Source organism: Labeo rohita, chromosome 25, assembly GCF_022985175.1.
Source record: "Labeo rohita strain BAU-BD-2019 chromosome 25, IGBB_LRoh.1.0, whole genome shotgun sequence".
Lineage (NCBI taxonomy): Eukaryota > Metazoa > Chordata > Actinopteri > Cypriniformes > Cyprinidae > Labeo > Labeo rohita.
Genome location: NC_066893.1, coordinates 5230023 through 5244741, shown reverse-complemented (window position 1 = coordinate 5244741; position 14719 = coordinate 5230023).

Below are 14719 nucleotides of genomic sequence, written 5' to 3'. Positions count from 1 at the left end.
CTCATTGGGGGCTGAAAATGAAAATCCTAGAATCGCCCGTGGTGGTGGTACTATGGTATTAGATGGTAATACAATATTACTTGGTACTCTACCATGGTACTGTAAGATTACCATATAAGTATAATTAACATGGTCATCCAAGCTACTTCAAAAATACTATTGTACTAGGCAAAAAACAAACAAACAAACAAACAAAAAAACATGGTGTGTATTTTGTAAGAGAAAAGATACACACAGTCTCTTTCCCCAAACTATAAACATACACTTCCTAATTATTTCGCTCTCAAACTGACCTCCCCTCCAAATACACAAACAAACACACACATTAGCACTTACTCCGTAACATTAGGAATGACCAGGTGTCTGCAGCATTACATACTGATGCGTTATTTATTTATCGGTTCCTTATCAAACATTTCTGAAAGTGGGCCTATGGATTTAAAGAATAATAATTATTCTTAACATAAATGGATGCAACTTAAAACAATTAAAAGGGAAAGTGTCACTTAACTTGATTTGTGCAACGTATCAAAATATATATATATATATGTATCATTTTTTTCCACAATAGACCTCATTTTTGCAGCAAAGGTGTGATATAGGAACTGTTTGGCATTGTTACTGTACTTCAAAACACATTTCAGCACAATAAAAGTAGACTTTTAACATTTATCTGACCTGATCTGTATACTTTACATTTGATTTGATTATGTAAATGGGCACTGGATGTATATATCTTTATATATACACATACCTCCTGTGTATATATAAGTGTATATTAAAATGAGGAAATGTCTTCAAACAAATGTACAGTGTAAGTTCAGCTTGAAGGATTACAAATTTAAGAAACTGTTTAAAATATGCTGATCCTATGTTCTGACATAACATCGCGTGAAAACCTAAGGTGCAGTACACTGTATTTAGCATTTAAGGTAAATATGATGACATCAGACAAATGATTCTCTCAAGCAAAGTTTGTAGCAAGAGGTTCCTGCCAGTTCCTGTTCTCTTATTGTAAGTCAAATGAGCCAGATTACTGAGATGTTCACCTTTTGATGGTAATGGCTCTTGGTGCCTCTGCCCAGTCTTTGAGTAGTTATGATGATTGGATTAGGACTGGTGTAAATGGTGCAGGCTGCTATACCTGAATACTTCATTTGCATGCTTTGTTGGGGGTTGTCACCCAGGTGCTTTGTCTCCAGATCTAAGCACTGCCCCCTAAATGTATATAAACTACAATGTATCACTGCCTTAGAGAAGACTTTTTGATGACTGCAGTGCCAAGCAGCGAGTATCTGAATAAAGAGAAACTTCTGCTTCAAGATATCCAAAAACGTCTCCTGGTCTCTAAGAAAAAAATTCACAACAAGCTCTACAGACAAGAACTGTGACAGGAACATCTGTGGAGATCATGACGGGATCCACTGGACTGAGCTGACATTGCAACGAGTTTGGAGTTGAGGTCAACAATAACAGCAGCTATGCATCTATATTTAATTTAGAATTTAATGTTTTATAACTACATTTTATTCAATTTCTGTGTATTTCCTACTTGATGAATGGCACAGGTAGGTAAATATGATATTTATTGTAATGGGTTCATGTAGTGATTGTTTTAGGCTCACTTAAATTATTATTGTTATTATTATTTTTTTTTAAGTCTAATGTTATTACATTTCAGAAAAACATGTGTTTATATTAATATATAAAAATATATTAATTATATATTATATGTGATTAATTATATGTGTACACACACAGACACACACACACACACACACACACACAAATGTCATGCATAGTAATCACCACAGGACAGCAGTCATAATACTTTATTTAATAACTTTATTAGTAGAAAGAGCAGAGCATTACAATTAAATTCATTCAATATCAGATTTTTGATTTTCTGTATTACCAATTTACCAGTAGTCAAATTTATAGTCAAAATTATTTTAATGAGGTAAACAGATAATAGTTTGCATAAAAATAAGCAATGGATTTTTTTAATATTTTCATAAATATGGCTTTTATTAAATTGTTAAAAAATATATATATTTTATTATTTTTACATAGTTTTTTTATATTTTATCATTAGTTTGTAGGCTTATTTTGGTCTATATTGTTTACATTGAATATTAATTCCTCATATAAAAAGACAATTATTTGTTTTTGTTATTAATGTTTTTATTGTTGATGTAAAATAAAATAGTATGAGTATTGTTGTTGTTGTTGTTGTTATTACTACTGTTTTTTTTTCTTGTTATTTTGTTTTGTATCATTTATATTTTTTCATATGTTTTATATTATTTATATTATTTTATTTTTATTTGTGTTATTTTTTATTTTTTGGTGTTTGTTATTTTTGCTGTCATTATTTTTTATTTTTGTTGTTATTTTGCCATTTGTTACATTTGTTATTATTGCTTTTGTTGTTATTTTTGTTGTTGATGTTATTTTATAGTTGTTATAATTAGTATTATTTGGCTGTTATTTTATCATTGTTATTTTTGTTATTATTTTTGTTGTTATTATTATTTGTTATTATTTTACTTTTGTTTTTGTTGATGTTATTTTATAGTTGTTACATTTATTATTTTTGTTGTTGATATTTTGTTATTTTTGTTATGTTATTTTAGCGTTGTTATTTTTGTTATCTTTATTTGTTATTATTTTGTTGATGTTGTTTTATAGTTGTTATATTTATTATTATTTGGCTGTTATTTTATTGTCATTTCATTATTTTTGTTGTTATTATTTGTTATTATTTTGTAGTTATTTTTTATTATTTTTGTTGTTAATATTATTTTATTGTTAGTTATATTTGTTATTACTTTTGCTGTTTTTGTTAATGTTATTTTAGCGTTATTTTAGTTATTATTATAATTTGTTATATTTATTACTATTTTACTGTTTTTAATCATTGTTATTTTGCTATTTTTGTTGTTGTTGTTATTATTTTGTTATTTTTTGTCATTGATGTTATTTTCTAGTTGTTATATTAATTATTATTTGGCTGTTATTTTATTGTTATTTCGCTATTGTTATTACTTTGTAGTTATTTTGTTATTGTTTTCGTTGTTAACATTACTGTACTGTTATTTTTGTTGTTGCTATTATTTTATTGTTATTTTTGTTGTTGTTATTATAATTTGTTTTTATTTTTGTTATTATTATTTTTGTTGTTGATGTTATTGATCTTATTTTATAGTTATATATATATATATATATATTATAGTTATATGTTGCTGTTATTTTATCGTAATTTTTGTTACTTTAATTGTCAATGTTATTTTATAGTTGTTATATTTATTATTATTTGGCTGTTATTTTATTGTTATTTCGCAAGTGTTGTTATTATTTTATAGTTATGTTGTTATTATTTTCGTTGTTAATATTATTTTATTGTTATTTTTGTTATTATTACTTTTGTTGTTTTTGTTAATGTTATTTTAGCGTTATTTTTGGTCTACACTGGTGTTTGACAGTCTACGCTAATGTTTGAAGGTCTACGCTAATGTTTGAAGGTCTACGCTGATGTTTCATGGTCTATGCTGATGTTGGATGGTCTACTCTAATGTTTGATGGTCTACGCTGATGTTGGATGGTCTACGCTGATGAAAAAAACACAAAAGTCTTTTCAACCACATTATAATCATTATTTCTGTGTTACAGACATTTAAATAATAGAAGTACTGGGATAAAAGTTTATAGTTGGTGCATAAACACTTATTGTCTACAGTAGCGATCAAAACGAAACTATCTTAACACTTGTATGTATTGTAACGCTTATCCTCTTCACCCAGGAGGTGGCGACAACTCTAGTTTTAAAAAATTATGTCATTGAATCATTCATTCAGGAGATTTCAATAGTTAAACAAGTCTTAATGGAGTGAGACACTGAACTCTCTTTCATGGAATGTTTTTTTTTTTATTATTATTTTATGTTTTTAAAAGAATTAAGCAATGAACAGTTGTCAGAACCACTAGTAAATTACGTTATTTTGTTTAGTTTCTAATCTTTTTTCTCCAGAATCGTGAGAGAATCATGGTCTCCAATTTATTAAAAACAACGTCGAGGTTACATCTGTTGCCCTCGTTCCCTGAAGGAGGGAACGGAGACGTTACGTCAATACTGACGTATTTGGGGTGTCACTTGGGAGCCCAATCACCTCTGAGCTTAAGAAAACAGGCCAATGAACATTGGCGAGTGGAATTTGCATGCCAAGCCACTCCCCCGTACACACGGGTATATAAGATGGTGGCGTGAATCCACTCATTCAGGTTTTATGCTGAGGAGCCAAGACGCAACCCGGCATTCGGCGCAGTTCAGGATTGTGGCAGGAGGACGTAACGTCTCCGTTCCCTCCTTCAGGGAACGAGGGTTACAGATGTAACCTAGACGTTCCCCCTCAGTCGTACACTACGACGTTACGTCAATACTGACGTATTTGGGGTCTCCTCTGGAAAACGCCACAATCCTGAACCGTGTTACGTAGTTGAGGAACAGATGCTGACAGGCAAGCGTGTCAGGACAAATGAAGCTCAACACGTAACCTTCCCAACGCCCTGTAAGCCAGATAACGGCCCACCAGGGGTGCCAGGTATCTGAAGCAACCGTTGGGGGGTGGAGCACAATGACGAATTTTAAGCCATGTGGGAACTGGGTAAAATAAATATCTGTTAAGATACTAGGGAAACACGGTGGGATAAACCGTGGAGAAAAAATACTGAGACATTATGCCATGACCTCCAGGGGGCGAAGGAGACCCCCTGTCGGAGCACAATCACGGACCACTCCGTCCTAATCCGGACTGCGGGGCAATGGAGGACCCAGAGTTCCCTGAAGGGAACAACTGGGAGAAAGCGCACGGATCCGTAAGGAATGGCGCAGCAAGCCGACACCGAGCTGTCCTCCCGCAAATTACCTGAAGTTGCACAACACACGGGAGGAATGGCTCAGCGCAGGAAAAAGAATCCTGCGCAGGTGATGGGTGTCGCCTGGCCCGCAGCTACTAATATGTCTGCTAGAGAGGCTCTGTGCACCACACCTAGGAGGAGTAACTCTTTGTAGAGAGGACTCGACTCTTAGGGGACACAGCTCACCTTGGCACTGAGAAGCCAAGGTGAGGCACTTACCACCCAATGGGCCAACCTCACTCGAGGTTGTGAGGTATAAGCAAACAAGAGCTGCTCGGAGCATCTAAGTTCCGGGTGCAGTCCACGTAAACGTGCATGGCACGAACGGGACACAGCCACATTAAGGCCAGGTCTGCCTCCTCCAGGGCAGCGTTTTGAGCTGCGTCAGACTCCAGAGGAGGAGATGGCGGGCGAGTTGCAGCATGCGACGGCAGCGTAGACCACCTTGGTAGTAGGTGTACGATACCGTGGCTATGGTGTCCTTATGGACTAGCGTGCACTTGTCCCACATCATCGGTAGGAATCGGCGGAGGACAAAGCACTGCTAGCAACTCTAGGCGATTATTGTCACTGCAGTCGAGGTCCTGTTCAGGAGCCCGAGACTGCTTGCCCGTTGCAAATGGCACCCCAGCCCGTGTTGGAGGCATCTGTTGACTGCCTTATGCCTCGACACCTAGTCTAAGGGCACTGTTGCCCGTAGGAACGCAGGGTGTAAGCAGGGCTGAGAAGGTGGCAACACTGAGGGGGACGCCAACCCAAAGTGTACCACAGTGCCATGCCCATCTCAGGATCCGGTCATGCGGCCAGTGCTGAAGCGATCTCATATGGAGCAGCCAAGCGGCCAAACCGCAGCTACGGCTGCCATATGCCCCAGGAGCCTCAAAGTTTAAATGGACTGCTGTCATGTGCCTGAAGGAATCAGGGAGTTCAGCACCGACCCCCTTTTTTTTTTTTTTTTGCTGACATATCTCGACCAGACCCAACTCCGTACTAAGAAAAGAGAGAGATCTTATTTCTGTTCTTTAGCGCTCACTCTTCTCTCAGTTGACCCGAAATCCCAGTGGCTGAGGTGCGAAGGCACCAAGTCCCTGTATTCGCCTCCAAAAAATCTCACGAGTGAGGTATTTCTACTCCAGTCGTTGAGATAGTTGAGGATCCAGGTGCCCATCTCCCTAGTGGGGCCAGGGCACGCCCCGCGAGTTTGTAAAGTGCAGGGGAATGGATCACTTTGAGAGGCAGGGAGCCGAGGGGAGACATGTACCGATACGTCTGACCCCTGAGGCAGACCAAAAACTGCGTCAGGCAATCGACATAACTGCACACATCCTTCAGGTCGAAAGCTGTAGCCCAATCCTGGTGCTGAAAACTAAAAACATGTGTCTTTGTTTTCAGCCACCGAACGGTAGCCCAAAGAGGGGACTGAATCGAAACACAAGGACCAGGATAGGGCGAGACCCACTGCTCTTTTCAGGTTGTATGGACAGACCAAATCGACCAGCAGGTAAATTTAGTAACCAGACTGCTGCCTGCAAAAAATAGGGTCACAGGGACGATACCAATACTTCCGCAGTGGAAAACCACCGTTTTTTTTTTATAGGTAAGAATAGCTCAACCCAGGAAGCAAGGCAGCGCTTACCTTTGATCCACGATCCCGCGTTGTTGCTACTAGAGTGCGAGGAAGCGATGCGTCCTGCAACCCCAGCTTAGATGGCGAGACCATGTGCTGGGTCTGAGTGTGAGGAGGACGTGCGTCATTCACAAACAAACCCAGCGTTTTTTTTTTTTTAGGAATCCCAAGGGACATAGAGGAAATTGCTCTTTTATTGAAAGAGTGCGTACCTGCTGACCCGTAGGTCAGAGGCGACAGCGGTGGAGAAAGCCCCTGTTCTTCCCAAGGGTATCCTCAGAACAATCCCTCCAGTCCTCGGGTAGTCTGCTTTCAGGAAACTCTGCTTTCACGCAAGGCAACCCAATGGCAGACTGCGCCCCCTAGATGTGGCCAGCTCAACGCCCCCGAAGGGGAGCGGAGCAATTCCTGTTAGGGCCAGCAGGGGGCGCCTTCGGCGACAGGCAGAGGAAACGCGGCCCTTCCACAGGCACTCTTTTCTGCGTGTGAACTGCTCAAGACCACTGGGATAGTCTTGGGCAGTGTCGCCGAAGAGGCTGGCCTGAGAGGCAGAACACCAAGAAAGCGAGCTTTGTCGGTGTCACACATCTCCACTAGGTCCAGCCAGAATAGCACTTTTAGGCCACAAAAATGGACATCATCTGACCGAGGGACTGCACCGAGACTTTTCAGTCACCGTATGCAGGTCCTGCATCAACCTCGAGTCAGAACTACCCTTGTACACGTTAGAATTACGGCCTGAAATAATGCAGGAGGGCCATAGCGTGCAGGGCAGAGGCGGCATGGCCTGCAGTGCTGTGAGCCCTGCTTTACAGTCAGGACTGGCAGACACTTACAGGCTAAGGGGGGGAAGCACGGACAGCCCCATCAGGTGGCGGCATATCACGAGCACGAATGCACCGTAATCGCACACTCCACCGGGGGACGTCAACGTGTTTCCCAGGCCACCCCCACCACGAGGGAAGTGCGGGGGAAGAGCTGAGCATGTTGCTGAGCTCTTCATGAACCTCTGGGAGAAAAGACACCAGGGGGGCGCAGCAAGGGCCGCGTCCATCGCCGGAAACCAATCGTCAGACCACGAACGGCCAGGGGAAGGCGGAGAACCCAACCTCCAGCCTGGCGGTCGAGACTGCCCAGGGGAACATGGCCGTCAACTTAGCCTCAGACTCTGACTGTGCAACTGCCACAACGGGGAGCTGCTCAGCAGAATCTTCGGCATCAGAAGACGATAGTCCCTCCACTGATGCGGCGATAGACATGTTAACTTCCTCATGAGCACTAAATGGGATGTAAGGCTCGTGCTAGGACGAACCATACATCAGCACTCAGAAACTCAACGGTAGTACGCTGAGAGGAGCCGGACCTCCGTGGGGACTGACCCGGTGGAGCAATCCAGACTATAATCCTCAGGTCTCCAATAGTTCTAAGCCAATGCAGCGTCGGGAGTCTAGTGACCCACGAAACTGGAAAGGGTAGAACACAAAGGCGGCTTACATATTAAATGTAAGCGGTGACCGAGTGTAATAATGAGTATGCCCATGCAGAGCGGGCATAACCCATCCACAAAACGCCATCTCAACATGCATTTGTTTACATCCCAGACCTGTGAGACAGCGATTGTGACCGTCATGAGGAAATAAGGAAACTATCGCTCCCTAAAAGCACACAATCGGAGATGTGTCTTGAAAAAGACACTCTCAATGATTGTGTATGCTGTAGGAAAATTGCTCTTTTAGGCTGGATTGCCCAGGGAAGGACCACAGCACTTTTAGCATTGTTAGCGCAGCAGGGTGATCTCTCTGCTGAATGCAAAGAAGGGATGTTCCACACAGCCGAGAACTTCCCACAGCGATGAAAAGTTTTCTTTCTTCTTTGTAGAAGCAGCTCACAAAGCAATCGGCTCCGAAGCAAAAATCTGAATGAGTGGATGCACGCCACCATCTTATATACCCGTGTGTACGGGGGAGTGGCTTGGCATGCAAATTCCACTTGCCAATGTTCATTGGCCTGTTTTCTTAAGCTCAGAGGTGATTGGGCTCCCAAGTGACACCCCAAATACGTCAGTATTGACGTAATGTCGTAGTGTACGACTGAGGGGGAACTGTGATTCTCAGTTTATCCAGAATCGTGAAGCTCTTGTTTAAATGTTGTTTATTACTGCATATAATTCATTAAAATGGAAGTTTAAGTTCATAAAGTTCGAAATGCACCTACATTTTTTTGCATTTTGTCTTTTTCAGTTGAATAAAAGACTATTTCCCCTATATATTTCATCATTGAGAATTTCTCAAGAAAAGTTTAAAAATCTTGTCTCGTCTCGTTCTCGTGAACCCAGTCTCGTGTCTCGTCTCGTCTCGTGGGATAAGTGTCTCGTCACACCCCTATGGTCTACGCTAATGTTTGACGGTCTACGATGATGTTGGATGGTCTGCGCTAATGTTTGAAAGTCTATGCTGATGTTTGAAGGTCTACAATGATGTTGGATGGTCTACTCTAATGTTTGAAGGTCTACGCTGATGTTGGATGGTCTACTCTAATGTTTGAAGGTCTACGCTGATGTTTGAAGGTCTACAATGATGTTGGATGGTCTACTCTAATGTTTGAAGGTCTACACTGATGTTGGATGGTCTACTCTAATGTTTGATGGTCTACGCCAGGGGTGCTCAACCCTTGTCCTGGAGATTGACTTTCCCGCAGAGTTCAGCTCCAACCCTGACCAAATACACCTGAACCAGCTAATTAGGATCTCAGGGAGCGCTTGCTAATTACAGACAGGTGTGTTTGATTAGGGTTGGAACTAAACTCTGCAGGAAAGTCAATCTCCAGGAACAGGGTTGGGCACCCCTGGTCTACACTAATGTTTGAAGGTCTACGCTGATGTTGGATGGTCTACGCTGATGTTTGAAGGTCTACGTTGATGTTGGATGGTCTACGCTAATGTTTGATGATCTACGATGACGTTGAATGGTCAACGGTGACGTTGAATGGTCTACGCTGATGTTTGATGGTCTACGCTGATGTTTAAAGGTCTACGCTGATGTTTGATGGTCTACGATGATGTTGGATGGTCTACGCTAATGTTTCAAGGTCTACGCTGATGTTGGATGGTTTACACTGATGTTTGAAGGTCTATGCTGATGTTGGATCGTCTACGCTGATGTTTGAAGGTCTACGCTGATGTTGGATGGTTTACACTGATGTTGGATGGTCTACTCTAATGTTTGAAGGTCTACACTGATGTTGGATGGTCTACGTTAATGTTTGAAGGTCTACGCTGATGTTTGAATGTCTACACTGATGTTGGATGGTCTACTCTAATGTTTGATGGTCTACGCTGATGTTGGATGGTCTATGCTAATGTTTGAAGGTCTACGCTGATGTTTGAAGGTCTACACTGATGTTGGATGGTCTACTCTAATGTTTGAAGGTCTACACTGATGTTGGATGGTTTACACTGATGTTTGAAGGTCTATGCTGATGTTGGATCGTCTACGCTGATGTTTGAAGGTCTACGCTGATGTTGGATGGTTTACACTGATGTTTGAAGGTCTACGTTGATGTTGGATGGTCTACGCTAATGTTTGAAGGTCTACGTTGATGTTGAATGGTCTACGCTCATGTTTGAAGGTCTACGCTGATGTTTGAATGTCTACGCTGATGTTTGATGGTCTACGCTGATGTTTAAAGGTCTACACTGATGTTAGATGGTCTATGTTGGTGTTTGACGGTCTACGCCGATGTTGGATGGTCTACACTGATGTTTGATGGTCTATGCTGGTGTTTGACGGTCTATGTTGATGTTTGATTGTTTATGCTAATGTCTGAATGTCTAAGCTGATGTTGGGTGGTCTACGCTGATGTTTGATGGTCTACGCTGATGTTGGATAGTCTACGCTGATGTTGGATGGTCTACGATGACGTTGAATGGTCTGCGCTGATGTTTGAAGGTCTATGCTGATGTTGGATGGATTATGCTGATGTTGGATTGTCCATGCTAATGTCTGAAGGTCTATGCTGATGTTGGATGGTTTACCCTGATGTTTGATGGTCTACACTGATGTTGGATGGCCTAAGATGATGTTGGATGGCCTACGATGATGTTGGATGGTCTACGCTGACGTTGGATGGTCTATGCTGACGTTGGATGGTCTACGATGACGTTGGATGGTCTACGATGACGTTGGATGGTCTACGATGACATTGAATGGTCTACACTGATGTTGGATGGTTTATGCTGACGTTGGATGGTCTACGCAGACATTGAATGGTCTACACTAATATTTGATGGTCTGCGCTAGTGTTGGATAGTCTATGCTGATGTTGGATGGTCTACACTGATGTTGGATGGTCTTCGCTGATCTTTGATGGTCTTCACTGATGCTTAATGGTCTACGCTAATGTTCAATGGTCTTCACCAGGGTTCCCCAAATACAGTCCTGAAGAGCTGGTGCCTTGCAGGGTTTAGCTCAAAACCTGATCAAACTCACTTACCTGTGATTTTTCTAGTGATCCTGAAGACCTTGATCAGCTGGCTCAGTTTTATTTGATCTGGGCTGGAGCCAAACTTTAGGGCAAGATTTGAGGAACCCTGGTATGTTGGTCTTCACTGTTGTTTGATGGTCTTCACTGTTGTCTGATGGTCTTCACCAGGGTTCCTCAAATACGGTCCTGAAGAGCTGGTGCCCTGCAAAGTTTAGCTCAAAACCCGATCAAACTCACTTACCTGTGATTTTTCTAGTGATCCAGAAGACATTAAACAGCTTGCTCAGTTTGATGTGGGCTAGAGCTAAACTCTAGGGCAAGATTTGAGGAACCCTGGTATGTTGGTCTTCACTGCTTTTTGATGGTCTGCACCAGGGTTCCTCAAATATGGTCCTGGAGGGCTGGTGCCCTGCCACTATTAAAAAAGTATGTAAAATTTACAGTAGAAAAACTGGCAGCTTCGGTTGCCAGAATTTTACCATACAAAAATATGGTAGCAACATTTTAGGTTTTAAGTGTTTAACACAAATGTACATTTAAATACTGTCATTTCATTAGCTGATATGAAATGCTGAAATCTGTTTAACACCTTTATAATACATTGATAACCACCAAAAGCAGGTGATGATGAGAAAATGACATGATGAACCAAATCCCTACACAAGCAGCTTTTAAATACTAACATATACAGAAGGTGCACATTGTCATTCACACAAACACTAAACATTGTGGTTTCACACATGAACCTGATCAAACTCACTTACCTGTGATTTTCTAGCAATAATGAAGACCTTGATCAGCTTGCTCATGCAGTTGTGTTTAATCTGTTTTGGAGCCAAACTCCAGGAAAAGATTTGAGGACCCCTGATTTGTTGCTTTTAACAGTTGTTTGATGGTCTTGCTGCAGTTTGCAGGTTAAATCTATTTTCCACAAAATTATAAAAAAGACTGTTCATCAGAGACAGCAGTGCAGGAGCGAGTTTCAGCAGCTGGGATTCTGTTCGTGTTCGTCACAAAATTTAGAACGTTCCTGATGTGACCGCACTTACCGTCTCTCTCGATGCTGATTGGCTGTTAGCGACTTTCAAAAAATACAGGAGTATTTTCCTGTTACAGGAATATTAAGTTGTGTTCAGTTTGTAGCAGTAATACTGTACATTGGTAACAAGCGAGCTTGCTTGTTTTCTTGTTTGTTACGCCAGTATTCATTCATTCATTCATTCATTCATTCATGTATTTACTTATTTACTTATTTTATGTCTCTAAAGCCGTTTGGTTCTAACTCTTTGCAGTCGTGCTTAAGAAACGTGGGATAACCTGATTCCAGACGTATTTCAGACAAAAAAAAAATTTCATATTGAGTCAAAGACCTCCACAAGGGGGCGATGTTACAAAGTAAAGTTGTTCCTCAGTCATAATAGAGTTGTCCACAACATCAAAGCCTTTTTCAACAATCAGCGTCATGCATCTGAATTTCAAAAGCTGAGTCACACCTGATTTGACTCTCCAGTACTCCTCAGATGGTTGACTCCAGATTTTTTTTTTTTTTTTTTTTTTTTTTTTAATTCTGGGAATAAAATAAAGAAATAGAAAAAAGAATTTATTATGTACCAGAACTGTTACTTTTTGCAGGTGTTGGGGGTTAAAAAAAGATTACAAAAAAGATCATGTTAACATATTTATAAGTTGATATTAAAAACAGTCTTTAAAAGAATATTCTGGAGTCAAGTTAAGCATACTGATGGCATTTAAAAAAAAAAGTTGATTACCACAAATAAATAAATAAATAATGAAAAAATGAACCAATATTTGAAGGATTTTAAATTCTAAATATAAGTATTGTAATATTTTGAAATCACATATTTCTGCACTAAAATCTGTTTATATTATCTGAGCTGTAAAGTTGTCAGATTTTAGGATCACGCCAATGGAGCTGTAAAATTTGCTAAAACATTCACTCCAGAAGTCTGAGCTCTATAAGTGAGTGACGCCTCGTGGCACCATCACAGAGAGGCACAAAATCACTTTCCAGAACATTTTCATTTACCGTTCCTGGTTGGTGGAATGATCTTCCCACCTCCATCTAAATCCCTGACAGTCTTCAAGCTTTCGTCACCATTTGACTTCAGTTCTATCCTTGATCCCCCATCTAGCATGCACTAATCTGAACAATGCCTGAAATTTTGTATTATGAGCACTTCCTGTTTTTATTTGCCACTTTATGATGAATGACTTGATCAACTAACTTCTAGTAACTAAATTACATCAACATTTGGTGTGACCATCAAGGTAGTTTTTGCCCTAGGCGCACTTGTGCATAGTTTTTCAGGTAGCTTTGCAGGGAGGTGTCTTGAAGCATCTTGAAGACGTTGCCACAGTTCTTCTGGATTTAGTCTCTCAGTTAGTTCTGTTTCTTCATGTCATTCCAGACAGACTGGATGATGATGATGAGATCAGATCTCTGTTGTAAGTGTCCTTGTGCAAACAAATATCTCACTGGATTTTTACAATTAATGGCAAAATGAAGGTTTGGAAATGTAAACTGATTTTATTAAGTACGTTGTTGGTTTGTCCAGTAGAGGGCGTGTATTCAACATGTAAAATGTTCATATTTAATTGCAGTCTGTGATTTTACTGTGGAGGGTTTGTTGGTGTGAATCTCTTCTCTGTAATACGAAATTATGTTTTTACTTTTTAAAATGGCTGTGATGTCCTATATTCAACTTTGCAAAAGAAACACAAACCACTCTCTTCACTAATATCGCTAATACATTCAAGCTCTGACTGTTAAACAGTACACTTTGGAAAAACTTTAAGCTATAACTATAGAAAGCTCACAAAACAATCGTTAAACACCACTTAAAAGGTAGAACTCAAGTATACAATAATAGGCCTCCATAAAATTCACAATCAAATTTCTAGTGGAGATCGTCACTTCTAATTTGTCATTAAACATTTAAGTAACTGGAACTTTACAAAAGGTCAGTTTCTACTAGTGTACCTGTAACACATCCCAATGCATAGACAGTTATACAACCACAAGGGGGATATTTCTGTTGGTCCACAGATATATCAGGCAGACTCTTAAAACCATTGCAAGGTGACAAATATCTCAGAAGGGCAAAACAGGAAGTCCACACATTTCTCAGCGGTATTCCCAGTGAAGACATGGATTCACTAACTCATTTCCACTGCATCTTATATTTCGGGGATTGCGTTCTTGTCTGCCAAGAACCCCATCAACACTTTCAGCCTGGAGATGGGGGATGTTCCACATGTATCCAGTTACATTTAAATAGTTTTACACATTAAGAAATAAATAATGTTTTTGTGAAGAGTCATCTGAATGGTGTACACTCTCATGAGATAAAGATAATAGTTTGAAATCCACCTTATTTTAATGTAAAAACAACTGCAGTCATTTGGATAGGCCTATTCACTACAGCACAAAGCCTAGCCTATTGCTATTTTTTTGGAAGGAAGACTATGCACTGTTTATTCATCAACTTAAAACAGCATAGACCAGAAGATCGATTGTGATTTAAGAATTGATTTTGGTTCATTAAAATGAGAATCAATTTTTTTGTTGTTGTTTGTTTTGTTTTTGTTTACTCAGCCCTAGCGTATTTTGTTGTTTTTAAACACTGCGCTGTTGGCCTATGGCCTAAAATAACGGACAATGTTAAAGTCTAG